Source organism: Astatotilapia calliptera, chromosome 15 (genome assembly GCF_900246225.1).
Source record: "Astatotilapia calliptera chromosome 15, fAstCal1.2, whole genome shotgun sequence".
Classification (NCBI taxonomy): domain Eukaryota; kingdom Metazoa; phylum Chordata; class Actinopteri; order Cichliformes; family Cichlidae; genus Astatotilapia; species Astatotilapia calliptera.
In genome coordinates, this window is record NC_039316.1 from 26,486,297 (window position 1) to 26,491,198 (window position 4,902).

At 41.9% G+C, this 4,902-nt stretch overlaps 1 long non-coding RNA gene across 1 annotated transcript; it reads left to right on the plus strand.

Moving 5' to 3' along the window:
• The first annotated feature begins 1,527 nt into the window (after positions 1 to 1,527).
• Positions 1,528 to 2,339, plus strand: LOC113037495 (uncharacterized). The gene is made up of 2 exons (XR_003274630.1): positions 1,528 to 1,934; positions 2,029 to 2,339. It is a non-coding gene; the product is annotated as an uncharacterized LOC113037495 (long non-coding RNA).
• Positions 2,340 to 4,902: the final 2,563 nt, after the last annotated feature.

Below are 4,902 nucleotides of genomic sequence, written 5' to 3' on the forward strand. Positions count from 1 at the left end.
GGAACACCCACCATGGAATAGGAAGTGCGTGAAAGGAAGGAATAAAAGGTTCCCCTTACACGTACGTTCTCATTTTGAGCAATTATCAAAGAAGTTAATATTTTACTGTTCTGCAGGTATCTCAGGGGCTCTCTCAGTAAGCCAGTTACTCTGGTTATATCTGTAAGGGGGCGTGAGGGGCCTAGCCTTGGGACCCTTAAACCCTTAATTCAGCTTTTCTCTGAGTTAAAGCATTACATCAGAGGATTTGATGTCCTGACAGTAAGCTCTGAGAAAGCTGTGCTGTGATCAGTCTGGAATCAGATTCACAGAGAGCTGTAGGCTTTAATCTCTTCCTCCAGCTGTTTCCTCACTCATACGAGCACAGAAATCATCCACAGGAAGTTTGGAAAGCTTTTCCTCAAGTGTCACATGTCTCCCCTCATCCTCAGACTGAAGTTTAATGATTTATGAAGCTGCAGAGGGACACATCCTCATCGGTAGGTTGGACATCAGCTTAATGAGGTTTCTGACTGCCTTTTCTTAATCCTTCAGATGATCCGCTGGACTCTCGTTGTTTTAAAGGCATTTGTGTCACTGGATGAAACAAAAGTTACACAACGAGGGGCAAAATTCACATGGGAAACCGACATCAGTGTCAGCATTAACTCATTGTTTAGCTGAAAGTCTTCCTCGGCAGAAAGGGGAAACCAATCCATGACCACAACCAGGTGTGTACTGTAAATATGCTGTGCTGCTTGATGGCACCTTCTTCCAAATGTAATTCAGAACAAATTAACATTTCTGTAATTTTTCACTTTTTTTTCTCTTTTTTTTTTGCTGTTGCTTTGCTGTCTGTGAAATCCATCAGCCGCTCACAGTGACATTAATTTTCTGTTTAGTAAATCCAAATATTTACAACCAAATTCTGCTGAGTCTTTAATATGTAAATTAATTTATTCTCAGATGCTGTTCTCAGATCTAGATGCGTGCTTGACCATCCAGGGGGAAAAGTTGATTCTGTTTATCTGGACCAATATTCCCTCTAAGCTGCACGCATGCGCAATCGCACACTGCTGGCATGGTCTGCGCACAGAAAATCTGCACTGCGGACACAAAAAAAAATCCAACCTGAATTGAAATCAAAATAAATACACAACAATTCATTCTGTGCTTTTTTGCTGTGTGAGTCAGTAGTGACCGGTGACTGGCTGCTCCTGCCAGTGATGCGATTCACATTTGTATTTATGCAGCTAATCAACAAGCTGTGACAGCATCCTTATGTGCCGACACCGTTGTTTTAGCTAGCAAAGCGGTGTGGCCGATGTGGAGTGAAGACATGCTAATGACAACGTGTGCAAACATTGGAGATGTGAGCAGGACAGACGGAAAAATTAAGGTGAAGTTTAAGTTCTCAGTCAGATTTGTACGGAAGAGGATTAGGGCCACTGGAAAAAAAAGAAAAAGAATTCTGACTTTAATCTCAGAATTCTGACTTTTTTCTCAGAATTCTGAGATTAAAGTCAGAATTCTGACTTTTTTCAGAAGGACTGACAGACTGAAGATCTGCTTTGTGGGCTGGACCTCTTCAGACACCAGAATGAAAGCAGAACCTGCAATATGACTCACAACACCTCTCTGAGGTTTGACTGAGTCAAAAGAGTTTGTGATCCAACTGCATGTTGGAGGCCAAAGGTCAGCTGCTGGCTGTGAGAGGTAGGTCCTTGGGTCAGTCTGAATGTGACAAACACACTGTCAGTTGCTGAGGAGTCGAGTCCTTTTTAATAATGCTTTGGCACACGAGTCCCAGATCAGTTACAGATGCTAGCCCTCGAGCAGAGAGGGTTGGTGTTCTGTGCTGTGGCTCGAATGCAGGCTGAGATCACAAGAAGACCTGCGAGCTGCTGATGTTTCATGTGTATGACGATGTGAAGAGAAGGAAGCTGAATGCAGAGGTCAGTGTGACAGAGCGACAACAGGAATGTGACATCACTTAGATGTGTTTCTAATGTGGCAGCACAGTTTTCACTTTATTGTTTCTGACTTCAGGTGGTGCTCTCCGCCTCTGCCGCCAGGCCATGTTACACCACAGTTCAAGAGGGGGGCAATGAACGTGTCACAGGTGCGACTCACCTGACTTGACTACACCTGAGTGTGTGGTCAAGTGAGTCTGAGGAGGAGGACCTGTGTCCGTCACATGTCTGCTGGGACTCTGCAGACACACAAATCTTGATGCAGGTGTAAAAACCACTGATGTTTGGAAATGCTGAGCTGGATTTGATCCAAACCTTCTGCTGTATTTATTTTTGTTTCATTCTCTATTTTCTGTAACAGAATGAAATAAATCAGGTTAAATTGTTTTCATTTGTCAGTGATGACAGTCATGCACCTGAGGGCATCATCAAACTGTTTTCATCTGAACCAAATATTTGCATAGATGTAAGATTATCTACAGCTGTTTTCAGTACCACTGATGTTAATTTAGTGTCTTTCTCTCCAGCTGATCTGAGTTAGCTTGAGTAACTACCACCAGCTGCTTTGGCCTGTTCTTTTCTGTATCACATGGTGGCGCAGTGAGTCACTGTAACTTTCATTTAATTAGAGTTTTTATTTCCTGTAAACAAATATTAAATGATTTCTAACCAACTGCATCAATCTGTCTGTGATTAGCCGTCCACACTGAGCTCTGACAGCTGTACAAATAGCGTTGTTCCTGAAGTCACACCTTGGTATTTTGGTAAATCCAGATTTATTTATCTCAGTCCTGCAAACGGGAAGCCGGATTTTCAGGTCATTAACTGAGGCATGAAAATGTGCGGCCTCTCCTACTTCCTGTCAAACAGCAAGTTTGTCTCCACATAGGATTCCAGGAGCTCGGGAATCTGACGGCGTATCTCTGCTTTGAATCCTCGGCTTTGTGACGACAATCACAAACCTTCAGATTCTGTTTGCTGTCTTGACCCAAAAGAAGATGGCTGCCACACAGATCTGTTTCTCCGATCCTGTTTTTTCTGATCATATGCCGGTTCTGTTTGACATCTCTTTATCTAGAAATGAATTCAAGGGGCTTGTCCCTGCAAAGACATCTCATTTGTTAAATTGTTCCACGGCAGCACGGTTCTCCACCTACTATAATCAGTTCTCCATTCCTGAGACACTCCAATACGTAGAGGAACTCAGTTTTTGGTTTCATACCACTTGTCAGACTGTCTTGGATATTGTTGCTCCTCTAAAAATTAAGCATCCTAAGACAAAGCTTGAACCCTGGTTGAACGATGAAACCCGTGCTGCGAGGCGTGAATGTCGTAGGGCTGAGCGGAGATGGAAAAAAGATAACTTACAGGTCTCTTTACAAAGTTTAAGAGAGTGCTGGGCCTTATATCAGCTTACAATAAAAGAAGCAAAGCGGAAACACTTTGCAAATATTATTATGGTGAATTATCAGAAACCACACATATTGTTTAAGTCAATTGAGACTATTTTAAGCCCTCCCTCTGCTCTTAGTTTTGAGCCTTCACTTGAAATGTGTGAAAGGTTTCTGCACTTCTTTATAAACAAGGTAGCCTTGGCTAGGGCGCAGATTATTTTGCCCACATCTGACCCCTCTGATCTTCCAGTTTGCTCAGCTGTCTTTCAACAGTTTGAGTCGGTTACTCTTGCTCAGCTACAGGAGGTGGTGGTTCATTTAAAGCCTGTAGGCTCACCTTATGATCCTATCCCTCCCCTTTTTCTGAAAGAAGTTTTTTCTACCTTAGGTCCAACTATTTTAACCATTTTAAATAGCAGCCTTACTTCAGGTGTGGTTCCAAAGAATTTCAAAGATGCAATTGTGCAACCACTTCTTAAGAAACCTGGGCTAGATACAAACACTGTTGAGAATTTTAGACCAATATCTAAGCTGCCCTTTTTATCTAAAGTCTTGGAAAAAATTGTATATGACCAATTGATCTCATACTTGAATGCACAAAATGTTCAGGAGATTTTTCAATCTGGTTTTAAAGCAATGCATAGCACTGAATCAGCACTTTTAAGAATTTTTAATGATATATTTTTATCATGTGATTCTGGTGAAAGTGTCATTCTTATTTTACTCGATTTAACTGCTGCATTTGACACTGTAGACCATGAAATTTTAATCTCACGTTTGGAGCAGTGTGTCGGTATAACAGGTGTGGCTCTGAAATGGTTCAGGTCTTACTTAACAAACCGAACCTTTTCAGTTCGCTTAGGAAACTGTGAGTCCTCCCAAGCTCCGTTGTCTCATGGAGTACCACAGGGTTCCATTCTGGGCCCTATCCTGTTTTCACTTTATTTACTTCCATTGGGCTCAATTTTTAGAAAACACAGACTTTCGTTTCACTGTTATGCAGATGACTGCCAGATTTATGTTCCTCTTAAAAAGAAAGATGGGTCGTCTGTAAATCGTTTACAAACATGTCTGGAGGACGTCAAGTCGTGGTTGGCGCTAAACTTTCTTTGTTTTAATGATTCTAAAACTGAAGTAATGGTGTTCAGACCTGCCTCCACTGCTGTTCCGTGTGTTGATTTGCAATCCCTGAAATCATTCTGTAAACCAGAGATTGTTAATCTGGGTTTTAAAATGGATCCTGAGCTTAAGCTTGAAAGCCAGATCGGGTTGGTTGTAAGGTCTAGTTTCTTTCATCTGAGGCAACTGGCCAAAATTAAGCACTTTCTTACGAGACAGCAATTTGAAACAGTAATCCACGCTTTTGTAACCGTTCGGCTGGATTACTGTAATTCTCTTTATTTTGGGGTGAGTCGATCTTCTGTTCTTCGGCTGCAGTTAGTCCAGAATGCTGCTGCACGCCTTTTAACTGGCACTCATAGATACGAGCATATCACCCCAGTTTTATATTCACTTCATTGGCTGCCCGTGCATTTTAGGATCCATTTTAAGATGCT